This window comes from Coregonus lavaretus, assembly GCF_964263955.1.
Source record: "Coregonus lavaretus genome assembly, chromosome: 8".
Taxonomy (NCBI): Eukaryota; Metazoa; Chordata; class Actinopteri; order Salmoniformes; family Salmonidae; genus Coregonus; species Coregonus lavaretus.
The window spans coordinates 11,247,234-11,266,252 of record NC_139995.1 but is presented as its reverse complement, the minus strand read 5'-3'; the positions used below and the strand labels follow the sequence as shown (position 1 = coordinate 11,266,252).

At 39.8% G+C, this 19,019-nt stretch overlaps 1 pseudogene across 1 annotated transcript in view; it reads left to right on the top strand.

The window, feature by feature from the left end:
• LOC311133227 (guanine nucleotide-binding protein G(s) subunit alpha-like) overlaps positions 1–19,019 on the top strand; it is a 47,026-nt pseudogene that overhangs the window by 9,834 nt on the left and 18,173 nt on the right. Inside the window, exons 2-5 of the transcript XR_014615367.1 lie at positions 6,655–6,727; positions 13,414–13,468; positions 13,658–13,777; positions 18,162–18,259. The product of XR_014615367.1 is annotated as a guanine nucleotide-binding protein G(s) subunit alpha-like (transcript). The remainder of the gene's footprint in view (positions 1–6,654; positions 6,728–13,413; positions 13,469–13,657; positions 13,778–18,161; positions 18,260–19,019) is intronic.

Genomic DNA, 19,019 nt, shown 5'->3' with positions numbered 1-19,019 from the left:
TTGGGTCAAACATTTCGGGTAGCCTTCCACAAGCTTTCCACAATAAATTTTGGCCCATTCCTCCTGACAGAGCTGGTGTAACTGAGTCAGGTTTGTAGGCCTCCTTGCACACACACGCTTTTTCAGTTCTGCCCACAAATGTTCTATAGGATTGAGGTCAGGGCTTTGTGATGGCCACTCCAATACCTTAACTTTGTTGTCCTTAAGCCATTTTGCCACTACTTAGGAAGTATGCTTGGGGTCATTGTCCATTTGGAAGACCCATTTGCGACCAAGCTTTATCTTCCTGACTGATGTCTTGAGATGTTGCTTCAATATATTCACATAACTTTCCTTCCTCATGATGCCATCTATTTTGTGAAGTGCACCAGTCCCTCCTGCAGCAAAGCACCCCCACAGCAAAGCCACCCCCGTGCTTCACGGTTGGGATGGTGTTCTTCGGCTTGCAAGCTGCCCCCTTTTTCCTCCATAACAATGGTCATTATGGCCAAACAGTTCTATTTTTGTTTCATCAGACCAGAAGACAGTTCTCCAAAAAGTATGATCGTTGTCCCCATGTGCAGTTGCAAACCGTAGTCTGGCTTTTTTATGGCGGTTTTGGAGCAGTGGCTTCTTCCTTGCAGAGCGGCCTTTCAGGTTATGTTAATATAGGACTTGTTTTACTGTGGATATAGATACTTTTGTACCTGTTTCCTCCAGCATCTTCACAAGGTCCTTTGCTGTTGTTCTGGGATTGATTTGCACTTTTCGCACCAAAGTACATTCATCTCTAGGAGACAGAACATGTCTCCTTCCTGAGCAGTATGACGGCTGCGTGGTCCCATGGTGTTTATACTTGCGTACTATTGTTTGTACAGATGAACTTGGTACCTTCAGGCGTTTGGAAATTGCTCCCAAGGATGAACCAGACTTGTGGAGGTCTACAATTATTGTTCTGAGGTCTTGGCTGATTTCTTTTGATTTTCCCATGATGTCAAGCAAAGAGGCCCTGAGTTTTAAAGTAGGCCTTGAAACACATCCACAGGTACACCTCCAATTATGTCAATTAGCCTATCAGAAGCTTCTAAAGCCATGACATCATTTTCTGTAATTGTCCAAGCTGTTATTTTTTATTTTTTTGTAGTCATTTAGCAGACGCTCTTATCCAGAGCGACTTACAGGAGCAATTAGGGTTAAGTGCCTTGCTCAAGGGCACATCGACAGATTTTTCACCTAGTCAGCTTGGGGATTAGAACCAGCAACCTTTCGGTTACTGGCACAACGCTCTTAACCACTAAGCTACCTGCCGCTTTCAATTTAGTGTATGTAAACTTCTGACCCACTGGAATTGTGATACAGTGAATTATAAGTGAAATAATCTATCTGTAAACAATTGTTGGAAAAATTTGCAGCCAAAGTAGCCAAAACTATAGTTTGTTAACAAGAAATGTGTGGAGTGGTTGAAAAACGAGTTTTAATGACTCCAACCTAAGTGTATGTAAACTGTATATTTTGATTTGTTTAACACTTTTTTGGTTACTACATGATTCCATATGTGTTATTTCATAGTTTTGATGTCTTCACTGATATTCTAGAATGTAGAAAATAGTAAAAATAAAGAAAAACCCTTGAATGAGTAGGTGTGTCCAAACCTTTGAATGGTACTGTACGTTCAACCTTTTGGCAGGTATCTGGCTCCATACTATCACCCTGAACACAAATAATTTGTACACAATACACAAGTTGCTCCTTATTATGAGGGAAACTTCCATTAAAGGAACAGGGGGATCAAGGAAGGCACACAGAAATTCCAAACAGCTCAGGAATTCTCACTAATGGGTGCAACAAATATAACCTCTTACAAAGCACGCCTTGAAATATGTTTATGAGACAGAGATTCTTTCTCCGCCCACAACATCTTCCCACAATGCACCATAATTCACAGTATGCTGCTGTAAATATACAGCCAAAAAGTACTTTACTGTAAAATTGCTGTAATTTGCCATTGAGCCCCCATAATGCATTGCTCTTTACAGTACTGTACTGCAATATAGAGTTACAGTAGCTTACTGTAAAAGTATTGCTGTGAATTTACAGAAATTTGTTAGTGTAAAGATGAAATAAGTTATGATGAACTTCACAGGGTGGTGAAAGTGCAAAGTGATGAGCTTGATGCTCCTTTCCAATAAATATCAAGGGTCTTATTCTGGTGACATGATGATCGATGCTTGACTGCCGTTTGACAAATACACATATTCTCGCTCTTATCCATAATAATCATGTAGACTAGCCTACCTGCACTGTGTGAGCTATTGGCTAGAGTGCATGTGCCATGACCAGAGTAGGCACATTTGCTATTTAACGCAACAGTTTTTGTGACAAATCTATCAGTAGAGTTGAAAATGTGATGGAAACACATTGAACTTTCGATTTTTGATTCAGTAGATGGAAACTACTAGCAAAAAATTACATTTTGGGTGCACTACATCATCACAGACTGATTTTTATCCGCAACAAGTCCGTTTGGTGGAAACACACCACTGGTGGAACAATTTGCATATTTCCTTTATGCGTATTTTAGAATATTAGCATGAAAATCTGTTGCCAATTGGATGGAAACCTAGCTTGTGTAACAATATGTCCCAAATGTCACCTTGGTGAAATAGCAGGGCATAAGGAACATAAGCGGTCGCTTAGGGCCAGCCGCAAAATGTGTACAATTGTAGAAAATGTGCTTTAAAACCACAACATTTACTCTTTGCCCCTTGGCAAAATGCGTAGGATTCCAGTAAATTAACTTTGAAACTGCATTTTATTTTCTTTGCGCCGTCAAGAGAGTTCACCACTAAAATGTTTTACTCGCGAGGTGGGGGGCCCCCAAACCAAGTCTTGCTTAGGGCCCCTAAAAAGCTAGGGCCATTCCTGTGAAATAGTGATGATGATGGGACAGTTCAAGGAAATATATCAGCCTATATGTTTATATTTAATCTCAAAACAGTGGGATAGTCATCTGACCATATTAGCAGAAGGACTGCCCAGTTTAAAAAAAATAAGTATGTCAAAAACACTAGCGGAAGAATTTGAGCTCTGATATTAGTCTGTCATCATTGTTGACAACACCCATGACAATAGGTTACACAAATGATAATTGGGCAACTATCAATTCACCATAGACCAATTGTTAGGTTAGGCCTTCATGTTAGAGGACTTGCATAGACTTTATATCGTGATTCAGAAACAGACCCCATCTTTACACCACATAGGCCTACTCATACAGTTTGTGCTGTGGTCAAGTGTAGATACATCTGTTGTTAAATGCAGTGGGAAATCCGAATTTTTGAAAGAACATTAAGGAAGACTGGTATGTATGAGGGCGGGGCTGATACTATTTCACATATTGGGAAAATAGCAAAACCCAGGGAAGCAATAAATTAGTAAGCCTATATCTGGCTAGAAATGCAATGTGTTTAATTTGTGTTTATCACCTCATCTACATATTAATCCATAAACGAATTTATATCAAGATATACGTACATTATTTATAAAGGGGTTTATAAGTAGGTTATTATGAATTTAAAGATGGTTTATAGTAATTTAATAAACATTTGTGACACATTGGTTGAAATTGTGCATTTATTTGGTGCTTGCAGAGTAGTGAAGTTTCAAGCAGTTTTATAACAGTTTATTACAGATGTATAAATTATCTTTAAATTAATAGTTAAACTACCTCTTTACAAATCCTTTTGTATTTTCTAATTATTTTTATGATGGATCTATCATAATTCCAAAGCCACCAAAATATTCAGAGGTTTAGAGAGGGAATAAAGAAGTCAAGAGTGATTAGAAAGTTCCAGCACGTATACATTGTATCCATTTTATAATGATTGCAATGTATCTGTTGTTCTACAGTAGCCTACTTGCCCTGTATGGTCCATAGACATTAAAACCAGGGTATGGATGATAATTTCTTCAGAGAGGGCGCCTTTTTCTCTTCGGAATCGCAACTTCATGACGTTTTGGGCAATCATGTGATTACACTCTTGTCGTTCCCAGGGTTCAGTGAGAGCTGTTTGCCCCACCCAATCTCGCCAACGCTATCTATCTCAATGTACAATTCTCAGAGAAAATGAAAAAAATACTACAAAATACTTAAAAGAAACGAATCTATTCACATTTATTCAAGAGCAGATCTGGCCTTTACATTAAAAATAACTGTCATCGTTCGATAAATTATTAGGCTATATATCGCAGTATGTTCATATATATGCACATGTAGCCAGCCTATCTACCATACGAATTCAAAAGGGATACAAAGCTTAGACTGACAGCAGGCTCTACCCGCGAGAAACGGGAACATAACGGAGGATTTTCATAAATATACCTGAATCGGGGAAATTGTATTTACTGCATACAAGAAAACCTACTGGAGTCCTTGTTTGCCCAGAAAAGCTTACCGATGTAAGGAGAAATACAATTTACAGCGGCAAAGAAAAAGACCGAGAGAAAGGCCTTTTTGATCTGGACAAACCCCAAAAGCAACCAACATCTGTGACGAGGAGGGGAAATAAATTAATATCATTGACTAAAACATGATATAGTTGACACGGATACGTTTTGTCCTGGATTTAAAAGACATTCGGATGAAGAAGGAAGCATGGCGTAATGATCCACATGCCGTCATTTTAGTGGAAATATTAATTTTGCAAAATAAATTATCCTCCTATCTGCTCGGCCCGTCTCGCTGAGGTTGAGGGCAAATTGCAAAAGAAAAGGGGAATACGCTTTGATGGAACAGCAAATGTTTTGAATGGCAGTAGTCAGAATTCTACCAGTGAAACCGATGATGGGTTCAAGAGGAGACATTTGCTAGAATTCAGTGTGGATTTCAGCTCCACTGCAAGACGTCGTGGGAATCCCGACTCGAGAGACCGTTCATGTATATTGTAGCGCTGAAGAATCATATTCACATTGAAATTAATCTTGATGACTTCATTGTGGATTTACAGTGAAAACCTTATAAGAATCAACCGTCTAAGAGGGCGGTCCGGGTATCGTCATTAGCAACACCACTCTGTTCTCCCTGAATGATCTATTGTAGCCTATAGATAATTAACAGTAATATGTGATATAGGCTACGGTCTGTGGAGGCCTTGATCATCTACAGGTTACAGTGGTTTTATTCTGCAACTGGCAATACAATATAAATGTCACCCATCTTCATCAAGGTGCTTTTCTCTTGGGCCAATTTAGGAATCTAGAATTGTTGTATTATATTAATCCCCCCACCCCCGACCCTTTAATTGGGTTTTTGGGAAGATGGGTTGTCTGGGCAATAGTAAGACTGAAGACCAACGTAATGAGGAGAAGGCACAGAGGGAAGCAAACAAAAAGATAGAGAAACAGCTTCAAAAAGACAAACAGATATACCGAGCTACTCACCGGCTACTACTATTAGGTAGGTTTCTGACATGTTAAAGTTATTGGTAAATTGTTTCATGCCATGCTTAATGTGGGTATCCCAGCCATAGTTATTGTGGCATTTGAGAGTGGCAAGGGTCTGACATTGTAAATGACCGTTTTTTTTATGTAGGCCTAGGTTCCTCCTAGGTAGGCCATTGCACAAAGACCATTCAATTTGTTTTAATGGAATGGGTTTTACGTTTGTTTGTGCTGTCATTTTTGATAGGAGTTTGTTCTTGTCACAGGCCTACACTGGCAACACTTGTGTCCTGTCATTTGAAGCACGCTGCACAGCTGGACATGAAAGCCACCAACACCCTTATTTGCAACATTGTTTATTTTTCCAGAGCAAAATTGTTGCATATGATTCCACCCGACTAGGGGAATTATTGCTTGTGGTGTAGGCCTAGCAATATGTGTCTATAGGCCTGATTTACGAAGAGATTTACCTACAAATAATAGGCCTCAAGATTGTGCAGTTTTCATCATCATACACTACGTTCTCCTTGAAGTGCTTTCAATCATAATTGTTGCGAATACCAGTACTGACTTAGTTGACAGTAGGCCTAGGGTGACGCATTGCATCAAGTTGCTCCTTGCTATGTAATAACACTGTAATTACTCAAGTAACACATTGTATTATCATGTTGTTACATAGTAATTGCTTTATAATTGTATAGTAATGGAGTTGTTCCTATTACACAAGTACAGCATAACTGTATTGTGTGGGTTATAATGTCTGGAAGTAACAGCTACAATGCTGTTTTCTTTCACACAGACAGATGATTAGTGTCTTCTTGACTTATAATTCTAGAAAACTTGATCAATCATGTAATACCAAAATATTACCTAAACTTCCAGTTTTTATTTAATTGGGTTGATTTGGTAGGGTCCTCCTCATCATTGGCATACAAAAAAATTTGAATCATGTTCTACATGTTGACCTTACAGTATTAGGCCTAATGACAATGCAAACTTTGATTCCTCCAAACATTGATTCCTGTCTGAAGTGACAATGACTAGGGTCTCTATTAACTCTGGTAGGGCCAAAAACAACATTATTCATGCACTGCAAGAATGAACTTTTGGATACATGAACTCAACAAAACCATGTTCACCGTGTTTACCTCAATGGAATTGATATTGCCCTAAAGAGACCACTGTCAAGTGAGGTGTTTTTAAAACATATATCTTCCTCTTTTTCTCTGTTTACAGGTGCTGGTGAATCTGGGAAGAGCACGATAGTCAAACAGATGCGAATACTGCATGTGAATGGCTTCAATGCAGAGTAAGTATTATTTTTCCCAATTTTCATAAATCTTTGCAGAACCGTGTCAAGCACATATTATTTTGTAGGAGCCACTTGAAGGCCATATGAGTCTTACTCCATTTATATTACACAGATTTGAACTCTAAACGGGTAACCAATGTCCTAGGATTCTCAGGCTGATTAGTCGCTCCAGGGCACAAATGCGTTTTTCTTTTGTGACCAACTTTTTATTTAGTTTTGTCCTTTTTTTTCAGAGGGGGGTTTACAGGTACAAAAGCGATCAAATAATGCATACAAAGATAACCCAAACCCACAACTGCGTCCCACCCCAGAGAGGCCAGGGGGGCCAGTATGAAAATGTATGCACTCACTAACTGTAAGTCGCTCTGGATAAGAGCGTCCGCTAAATGACTAAAATGTTAAATGTAATGAATGTTTGTCACCAGAGAGACTAGGTGTTAGTTATTCCTATAGGTGAAACTCTGCTTGAGTTAATTGATCATATTTACAAAGTTTATTGCTCTAAGAATTGCCTATTTTTTCAACAGTTTTTAAACAACAAGTGGTTGGTAAGCTCCAAAAATACAACAGGTCCTTGAAGTTGTTTTTGAATAGTTTGAAATCACATGCATAGCCTACTCCTACTCTGTTCATGCTATTGAATCTTTTTCTAGCACTGCTCATCGAGAGAAAATTCTGAGGTTTTTGGTTTCACCAGCTTCTTTTCATAGTTTCTATAGTATGTGATATAGTACGCCAACATCAATACTGTAGAACCTTTTTAAGAAAAACTGTAATTTGCCTCAAGCGTTTGTTTTCCCCAACAATATGAGTTCATGCAGGCTTCATTTCTGTGGATTCTGACTGCTCATGTACACAATTATTCGGATCATTCCAGAACTACAATGATCAGCAGTGTTTCCGCTGCAGTCATTTATCTGTGGCGCTGGGACACAGCAACATCATTGCCGACACTCCAAAAAATATTTCTGCCGAGACGCACTTTGAAGATTAACAGTCCAGATTTACTTTTCCGCTGCAAACAAAACGAGTAATGAATAGATAAACCAGACCTTAGTAGAATAGTTCATCTATGGGAGAGAAATATTCCTCTCAAGGCGCATTCAAGTTGTGAGTGCCATAGGGAGGGAAACATGCATTCTGACAAGAAGTCTATGCACAACAATTCATAATGCAATTGCGAAATGACAGCAGTTTTAATGACCTTTGTTAAAAAGAGGGGGATCCCAGCTTTCCATTCCTACTTTATTTATTTCTCAACTCCTAAATATGCGAGAACTGCACCATTTGAAGTCCTCAGTTTTTAGCACAGCATGGTTAAGCACATTACCACTCTGCAATTTGCAGTGAGTGCATAGGGGAGAGTGGGGCTGAATGTAACTGGGTCAATTGTAGGGTAACTTGGGGTAAAACGCCACCATACCTCAAAATAATTTTTGGGGAGTGACTTTCCCTAACACTTTTGGAATGACATGTCACCAATTCTTAGTTGAGCAAGAGTAGTGGCAACCAGGAAAAGTGTTGGGGGGGAAATGAAGCGGTTTCTGTGAGAAGTACAGGCAGGGACGTGTAACCCTGGGTGGTGTTTTACCCCAAATTACCCTAACAGGTAGGCCTACATTATATTCACTGTGTTTATGCAAGTTTTTTGGGACATAAAATTAATCAATATGATGCTAACTAGTTAAAAGATCACATTTGGTATCTAGCTAATGATTAGCTCAATAAGGTAAATGCAGATAAGCAACCCAATGCTCCAGCCTATTTATTTATAGCCACTATGCCGCTATCAGTTGGGCTTAGGGTTGGGCGATGTCAACCTTTGTCCTATCGTGATGAAGTACCCATAAAACATCGTGATATACAATGGTATCGCCTCCAATTGCCCCCCCCCCCCAAAAAAAAAAAAAAAAAAATAATAATAATAAAGACAGCTAAAAAGGACCACTAGCATGAGCTCGCATGTTATGGGAAGTACGAGAGGAATCATTATATTTTGGAGCCAAATCTTTTTTAGTAGCCTATTGGAGATGTGTCACGAAAGACATGTATGTCTGTGTGTGCCTACGCGCAAGACAGCCTCGCTGACTGTGCATCGTGTGATGGGTTGTAAATCATTCAGGGCCCGGCTGCAGAGCATGCAACTCTGCTGTCCCCAGAACTGGATAATTATTCAATTATTCTTATTAGGCCTAGGCTTCTATACGTTGTAGGGAGTTTCTATACATTGATAATAATAGGCTATGGACATAGGCCTACTCTACACATCATTTCTTTCATAAGTTTTGCTCAGCTGTAAGTTTTTTAATTTTGAATTCTCATTAGATTTTTCCATCTTGATATTGTTTGCTCAAATTCACTTCTTTTTGCATGTAATATTTGTCATTCAAAATAAAACTGTGATAGAGTCTCGACTATAGACTCTGACTTTCAAAATTGTTCCCATTTGAAAGCTCCAACTTCAGGACATTACACACTTTATTAGAATATCCTATTTGGAAAATACTATTCCTAATTTTAAATTGTCTTAATGCTTTTGATAGGCTATTTTAATGAGTAGGATTTTGCTTTTGTCCGTTTGGTTCTTAACGGCAAGGAGGAGGGATGCATGCATCATTTATTTTATAATAGACGTAAGCTTTGCTCAACTGTAAGGCTTGTTCAAACTACTTGTTAGATTTTTCTATCTTGCTATTCTTTGTTCTACCTCTCGGATTATTACCTTGGGCCTATCATGTTTTTAGGTTATTCAAAAACAACGTAACTTTCTGAGAAATTCATTGTTTGATCATGAAGTAGCGCTGCGAGAGGCCGCAGGAGAAAGCCAGCATGCATAAAAACTGAAGTCATATTCTTATCAAATGGAGAGAGTCTTTTAAAATAATGACACACCGGAGTGTCCGCTATAAAAAATTTAATAGGCTTCAGCTATATGGCCCAGACCATCCGGCACTGAGAGAAAAAACTAATATATTTTCTGACTGGACATTTTGCGCCGCTTTGGTGAAAATCTTAGCTTTGTCTACATTGTTCTCTTGCATTCTGTATATTGTTTATAACATATTTATTGAAATAGGTTATGCAGGCTATAGCAAAGGAATAGGCCCTGCTGTGGGCTGCCTGGTCAGCGCTTTACTGCGTGGTGCCAGACAAGTTGAAAACCAGTGCCTTCAGAAAGTATTCACACCCCTTTACTTTTTCCACATTTTGTTGTGTTACAGCCTGAATTTAAAATGGATTAAATTGCGATTTTGTATTACTGGCCTACACACAATACCCCATAATGTCAAAGTGGAATTATGTTTTTAGACATTTTAGCAAATTAATAAAAAATGTAAAGCTGAAATGTCTTGGGTCAATAAGTATTCAACCCCTTTGTTATGGCAGGGCTAAATAAGTGCAGGAGTAAGAATGTGCTTAACAAGTCACATAAGTTGCATAGACTCACTCTGTGTGCAATAATAGTGTTTAACATGATTTTTGAATGACTACCTAATCTCTGTACAACACACATACAATTATCTGTAAGGTCCCTCAGTCGAGCAGTGAATTTCAAACATAGATTCAACCACAAAGACCAGGGAGGTTTTCCAATGCCTCCCAAAGAAGGGCACCTATTGGTAGATAAAATAAAAGTACAAAATATCCCTTTGAGCATGGTGAAGATATGAATTACACTTTGGATGGTGTATCAATACACTTAGTCACTACAAAGATACAGGTGGCCTTCCTAACTCAGTTGCCGGAGAGGAAGGAAACCGCTCAGGGATTTCACCATGAGGCCAATGGTGACTTTAAAACAGTTACAGAGTTTAATGGCAGTGATAGGAGAAAACTGAGGATGGCTCAACGTTGTAATTACTCCTCAATACTAACCTAAATGATAGTGAAAAGAAGGAAGCCTGTACAGAATACAAATATTCCAAAACATGCAACCTTATTGCAACATGGCACTTAAGTAATACTGCAAAAAATATGGCAAAGAAATTAACTTTATGTTTGGGGCAAATCCAACACAATACATCACTGAGTACCAGTCTTCATATTTTCAAGCATGGTGGTTGCTGCATCACGTTATGGATATGCTTGTCATCGCCAAGGACTAGGGAGTTTTTTAGGATAAAAATAAACAGAATATAGCTAAGCATAGGCAAAATCCTAGAGGAAAACTAGTGTGCAACAGACACTGGGAGACAAGTTCACCTTTCAGCAGGAAAATAACCTAAAACACAAGGCCAAATATACACTGGAGTTGCTTACCAAGATGACATTGAATGTTCCTGAGTGGCCTAGTTACAATTTTGACTTAAACCAGCTTGAAAATCTATGGCAAGACTTGAAAATGGCTGTGTAGCAATGATCAACAACCAACTTGACAGAGCTTGAAGAATTTTAAAAAGAATAATATGCAAATATTGTTCAATCCAGGTGTACAAAGCTCTTAGAGACCTACCCAGAAAGACTCATGGCAGTAATTGCTTCCAAAGGTGATTCTAACATGTATTGACTCAAGGGTGTGAATACTTATGTAAATAATATTTATGTATGTCATTTTCAATAAATATGCAAACATTTCTGAAACGTTTTCACTTTTTCATTAAGGGGTATTGGTGTATCGATTGAATCCATTTTGAATTCAGGCTGTAACACAGCAAAATGTGGAATAAGTCAAGGGGTAGGAATACTTTCTGAAGACACTGTAGGCTGTACATCGTCTGTCACATCACAATGTCGTCACCATCGACGATGGCTGTCAATCATCTTCGATATCCGATAATATCGTAATATCGCCCAACACTAGTTGGGCTACAGTTGATAAGGCTTATTGCTAATAGCATACCTGCTAATATGGACCATGCATAGGCTATATGCATGGTCCAATATGTTAAAATAATTTAAACAAATCATTTTACCAATATGTTATTGGGCTAATTTCTGGAGGTGGAAATTATATTTTAGATGGTGTCAGCATAATTTTATTTTAATTAATTTTGGAGTAGAATGTCCTTTTAAAAAGTCACCAGAAGTGAGCTTCTCAGTCCTTCTACATTTTCCCCTACTGCTACAATTTTGCTCCAGAGGAAACACATACAAGTCAAAAGGCCTTGGCTTCTACTGATGATGGAAACAATGGATAAAGTAACATATCGGGATATTATTTTTGACAATATGTCATATCGTATTGTTTTGACTATCGCAAATATTATTTTTGCGCTAGTTGGCTGTACATGCACCAAAACTCCAGTATTTTTCCTTCATAGCTTGTTCTCCATCTTCTTTTTAAATAGGTAGGCAATTTTTTTTACTGCACTTTTATTTCCACGACTGATGAAAACTTGTTCTCATGACTCTCTCTTGTCCCTCTGCAGCAGGCAGATGGTGAGCGATATGTTTGGAACATCGAATCGCAATACAATCACAGTATATAATCGCAACACATATAGAATCGTGAGAATAGCGATACATATTATATCGGCACCTAAGAATCTTGATAATATCGTATTGTGAGGTCCCTGGCAATTCCCAGCCCTATTGGCTTCCACATATGGCTAAATAATGTGGTCCTCTGTAGCTCAGCTGGTAGAGCACGGCGCTTGTAACGCCAAGGTAGTGGGTTCGAACCCCGGGACCACCCATACACAAAAAAATTTATGCACGCATGACTGTAAGTCGCTTTGGATAAAAGCGCCTGCTAAATGGCATATTATTATTATTATTATAAGATCAGATCAACTTCATTGTCCAAAGGAGAAATTTGTCTTGGACATACACGTACCACTGCTCACACATTACATGCACATCATATAATACAGATCACCTAATACAAAGCACAATTTCAAAACATATACTGTAGTAGGTAAACATTACGCACCGACACACTTGCAGACACACACACATCAGTCAGTCAGTCCGTAGCAGGGACCTTATACAGATTGTCTTGATGGTCAATTCAGGACAGATGTTGCGTGTTTAGTGTTCCACAGCTATGCACCCTGGTGTAACCTATTGATAAATACATGGAGAGAGGTGATCTCTATCATACTTGCTTCAGTTCAGGGTTGTTGCCTCAGCCTGCCCTTCAGACTAGAATGTTGTACCTACCTACTAAAAGGGGGAAAGGGAGTGCCAGTCAGTACCAGGTGCTGGAGAGTAGGATGAGGAGGACAGATAGAGGTGGGGAGTGACAGAATAATAGGGAGAGGGGATAAGAAGGGAGGAGTAGATAGAGGAGAAGAGTGGTATGGCAGAGGTGAGAAGAGATTGGTATGGCAGTTGTTTTTTTTGCGGGTGTTTTCGGGGTCTTCGTGTGAGGAATGTGGTGGAGTCTCCTCTGTCACACAGTGCACTGCTCTTACTCAGTCACGGAAACGCCTCAATTCTTACAACCCAGCTACACAGAGACTGATGAAATGCACGAAGAATGCACTATGTATCTGTCTATCTATCCAAATGACATTGTCTCTCCGTCGTCCATCAACGCATCAGCCCCATAGAAAAACCATTGGCTCAATCTTTGATGGATATGAAATCTCTGTGGTCGGGTCCTTTTTTTTAGGATTTTCAGACTTCAGCAATGAGTAAAGACTGCCAATCTGCCATTCTACTTTTCAGTGTGTTACTATACCTTTATGTTGATTTTGATTACATTTGGTCGCTGACTTTCTCATTTTCATGCTTCACAGGGAGAAAAAACAGAAAATTCAAGACATAAAGAACAATATAAAGGAAGCTATAGAGGTAAGTAATTGGTACTGTTTTCTGCTCATTTCTCCCTCTTGTTTTCATTGTTTATATGAGTAGTCACTACTAGTAGCCCAATAGAGGAAATCCTTCAAATGTTTTATGTATCGATTTAGAAAAAAAATATCCGTATTTTTCTGAGTCGTTTTTTTAAAGCAATGTCTTTCCATTTTTCCTTAATTCCAGACTATAGTGACAGCCATGAGTACACTCACACCCCCAGTCAAGTTAGCCAACCCAGCACATCAATTCCGAATCGAATACATCCTGAACCTAGTAAATCAGAAGGATTTCGAATTTACGTCGGTAAGTATTTTTCTATCTAATTAACAATCACACGCTATCTCTGTCATGTTGGCATGTTTCAGGGTTTTTCTCTGACGTTGCACATCAGGAAGTCACCCTCTGGAGACTGCAGTAAAAGAGGTGGTCCAATGAACCACACTCACTTGATGAGTAATTTTGCCTTGGCTCAGTGGGCTAAAACAGTCTGGTTCGAACTAATTGGATACTGCTGTCTCATTCAGAGTTTGTGTCCCAAAAGATAATCTCCATCTCAAGGTTTTCAACTGTTGAAACTATGAACATTAGTCAAACTGGCTGCTAACGTGATATAGGTCTACGTTTTTGAATTTCAAAGGAAGAACTCTTAAGACGAGGCAGGATGGAATAGGCCAGTCAGTGAATGGAGGAATGGGTAAATACGTGGAAATATTGGACTATAAATTGTTCCTTCCTGTATTATACTTATGCTCAAATGTTTATTCTATTCTACTGAGCCATTTACTTCATGTTCGTATTCTTATCTTTTATTATTTCTTATTGTTGTTGCATTGTCAAGAAGGAACCTGCAAGTAAGCATTTCGTTGGACGATGTATACCATGTGTATCCTGTACGATTAATACAACTTTAAACTTGGGCCAATAAGTTCCGAGTCAAACATCACATCAGTCACGGTAGCTACTACAGTATGGTGTCTGTCTGTCTGTTTGTCTGTCTGTTTTGTGGTTCAGTAATTAGCAGGTGTACTCCCCTTGGGATGCTCACAATTGAATGAGGCTCTCACCTGAGAGATGCACAGCCTGTGCCTGTTAACACTGATTGTGTTTAATAACCCTAAATGGGTCTGATGGGAGTTCACCTCTGAAACACCCTCCAAACTGTATGTTCCCAGGGCAGACAGGCAGGCAGACCGGCAGGCAGGGTAGGCAGACCGGCAGGCAGGGTAAGCAAGCAGGCAGGCAGACACCCAGGCAGGCAAGGCCTGTAAAGGTGTTCACTGCAAGTAAGCCTAAAATTCCAATCCAGGTTAAATGTAATTTCTAAAGTGATTTATGACCAATATGTAGAAGACCAAGACACCAATAACTTGTTCTGATTCTGAATCAGAAGTTGCAACTAGGGCTGAAACAATTACCATGTAACTGTGTAACCGATGGTTATGGAAGAAGTAAAATAACCGTCTAATATATATATATATATATATATATATATATATATATATATATATATATATATATATATATATATATATATATATATATATATATATTGTACTGAGTGTACAAAACATTAGGAACACCTGCTCTTTCCATGACATAGACTGACCAGGTGAAAGTTATGATCCCTTATTGATGTCACTTGTTAAATCCAATTCAATCAGTATAGATGAAGGGTAGGAGACAGGTTAAAGAAGGATTTTTAAGCCTTGAGACATGGATTGTGTATGTGTGCCATTCAGAGGGTGAATGGGCAAGACAAAAAATGTAAGTGCCATTGAACGGGGTATGGTAATAGGTGCCAGGCGCATCGGAGTGTGTTAAGAACTGTAACGCTGCTGTGTTTTTCACGCTCAACAGTTTCCCTTGTGTATCAAGAATGGTCCACCACCCAAAGGACATCCAGCCAACTTAACACAACTGTGGGAAGCATTGGAGTCAACATGGGCCAGCATCCCTGTGGAACACTTTCAACATCTTGTCGAGTCCATTCCTCGACGATATATATATTATTTTTGGGGGAAAGAACAGCTGACTAAAGACGGGACGGCCGGGCATTCATGTGGTTGAGTAAGCAAGGTGTTAGAGCAAACGATGAATAGAATGGGCTTAGAACCTCTAACCCTGGCAATTTGACTGGTAAACTCATAGAAGCGGTAAAGGTCAATCGAACTGGACCAAAACAATGGAATTGCCGTGGAAACGTTTGGGGGAAAGATCCCGAGTCTCCTCATTGCCCCCCAGCAAAAATGTGTCTACATTTAAGCTGTGTTTATATGTGTATGAGTATAATGCTTGTATGGATTTCAACCCCAACACAAACACATGTTCATGTCATTGTTACCAATCAACTGCATTACAGTTCAAAAACAACTTTGACTATCATCAACTATTTCTGAATGCTAGCTATGCTAACCAGCTTATATGAACGGGAGTTAGCATTTAGCAGTCACTTCTTCTAAACCTGAAAAGGGACAACTTCTACATGTTATGCAGTGAAAACAGCCAAATATATCCAAATCGGACTTAAGTAAGCTTATTGTGGGCCTGTTACAATACATAAATCATGACGGATTTGACGAATATCCACTTTGTTAGATCAGATTTGTTGAATGTGCGCCGATCTGGTCAATGGAACGTCTGCGTTCCATTGACTCCTTTACCGCATCTATGGGTGCACTCGCAATGGCTGCCTTGGATTGTGATGCAATAATTTCCACGGTAATGTAGAATGTTCATTCAAATGATGTTAACTGATGTGGCTCATGCAATGGAATGTATTGTTTGTAATGTCAGTTGAGTTGAAACAAGAAATCACAGCACATATTGATGGGTGCACTTCCTGCTTTTACTTGCTGCTTTTACTTGCTGCTTTGCTCCTATGGGTAGCCTACATTCGCAATGGCCACCAGTCCACCCATTATACCATCATTGACTTGAATGCCATCATTGACTTCTATAATTACAGAGAACGCGGTCATTCGGTTGGCCAATTACCGTCATCCAAAATTCCATGACCGTCACAGCCCTAGTTGCAACATTAGGTTTGCCCTGATGCGTTCTATAGATTTGAGGATCTTTTATATGGTCTGTTGCTGTGCCAAAGGAATCTATGCCAATCAACACTAAATATATGGTGGATTGGAATGTCTGTGGCTACTGACTACTTCTCTGAAGCATCTAACTGATTACATGAATGTGGGTTTGTGTGTGTTTGGGCAGAGAAAACTATCTGATAGGCTTCTGCCTCCTCCTCCCTCTCCCCCTCCCCCCCATCTCCTGGCCCTAGGCTAGGGCCTACCAGGAACCAGTCTGACTGGTTGACTGCCTGCTGCTCCGCTTTGCTTGGGCTTCTAACAGGGAACAGGGAGACTGACGGGGAGAGGAAACCCTGTAGAGAAGAGAAGGAGAGGGCTGCTGAGCTTAGCTGATGTCCTGAATATACTGTATCCCAGTGTTTTCCTTACCATTGTACAGCCCACAACCCTGAAAGAGTTTGGCTTATTCTATGTAACGGCCTTGTGTCTCAGTAAAATTGTGTCCATGTCTCAATGAACTTGCTGAACCTCTATGTTCATTTTCCTCATCTGTCTCCTCTCCTCTTCTGTCCTTCTCTAAATATAACACTAGTTTGAACCAGGAGAGGCGTCTCGCTGTCTGTCTGTCCTCAGCTATGTACGCTGATGGGATACCTCGTGAATAGGGACAGGAGTTTTTTTCCTACCTGGTTAGGCAACGTGGTTAGGTGAAACACCTGGCCCTGCTACTGAATCACTAGCATTCAACTGCTCCTTGATGTCAGGATTGCGGTGTGTTCAGAGTGAGACTGACAGATAATAACATTTCTGTTTTGTTTGGTTTGCATTTTGGTAGTTATATCAATTGTCATGTAGGCCTCTGTCTTACTATTGTCCAGAAGCCTAGTTGGGAATTCTTAGAGAGTCCTTGTCAGTTGGAAAGGGAAAGTTCTGTTCTGTTATCGTGTTGCTGTCCCTCATTGTTCATGTGTAGGCTTCTTGATTTGAAGAATGTTTGGTTCCCTCTGTATCTCGTGTGCTGCGCCCACTCTGTCCTCCACTCACCAATGTCAACATGGCAGCGTCTTCCGAAGGGACGGGTACAGCTGTAGGTTCAATGAGACCACTAAAAGGAATACAGATGCAATGCCCGCCCCAAATATGTTATTTTACAGACTAAAAAAAGCGCTCTGATTGGTTGAATTAATGTTGAATTCCAAATCGACTCCTAGCCTCCATGCTAGCCCAGGGATGGCCAACCCTCCTGGGCAGCTCCTGTAGGATTTTGTTTGTCTAACTTTAACACATATGATTATACTAATTAGCTCCTCCTCAGGATTAACTGGTGAGGTGTGCTATAATAGGACTAGAGCAAAAGCCTGGAGAAGTTAGATAGGATAGATTTAAGCAATCATTGATTAATCTTGCCTTCTGATAGGCTTGGGGAAATGTTCACCATATTCCTCAATTATTCAATATTTTAGATCTACAGGAGTGCCGAGGGGCTAGGGCCTAGGCATCCATTTTTCTATTGCCTAAATGAAATGAATACCTGAAATGTAAGCAATGTTGAAGGACTTCTCTAATCTGAGTTGGGTCCAAGTTGGCAACCGGTTCACTTCTCTACCCATGGACTGTCCTGATCCAGCTCTCTGTGTTGTGTCGTTCTGCAGGAGTTCTATGAGCATGCAAAGACCCTATGGCAAGACGAGGGGGTGAAGGCCTGCTTCGAGAGATCCAATGAGTACCAGCTGATCGACTGTGCACAGTAGTAAGTACCCAGTCATTTTCCCTCTGTCTGACATGCTGTGTAACACATTTTTTGATGCTTACTCTGAATTCATATCATCAATTCAAGACTCTCTAACTTAAGTACAGGTTTACTATGCATTTTCTTTTCATTTAACTCTTCTGTTGCAAACGTATTATATTTGTCCAGCTGACAATGGCAACCCAAATGTACAGTATGGCTGTTGTTGAGATTGTCTTACAGTAGCGTAGGTATTTATTTGTGTAGCTGGTGATTTGTGCACTTACAGTATAGGTTCATTGTGGCTGTGTTGGGAGAGGTTTTTACAGTAGAGCTTCCCTTTCCCTCCTCCTCGGCTCCTAGCTTCTCTTTTCTGGAATTCTTTCTTATCCGTCCTTTGATCTCTGTCAGGCCTGTCTCTGTTATAAGTCATGCAATGGTCACATGAACCCAGAGTTATTGGAAGGCAGATGCTCTTGGAGCTTTGCAGCAAGATGATCATGAAAACTCTCCCTTGTATGAAATGTGGTTCTGGTTAGGGCTGGGTAATATATTGAATTCATTTGATTAATTTGAACGTATGTTTTAGCACAATGTTCCAAATGCCTGTATCGCAAGAATCAAGGTTAGACTTTTTCCCCATTTTTATTAGTGTTTGACTTTTTGGTCTCGCCTCCTTCGCTCCTTCTGTGCTGTGTGCACTTGTGCAACTTCCCACTCGCACACAGACACCAAGCCCCTCCCCCCTGCCACTCACAACAACAAAGAGACGAAATATCAC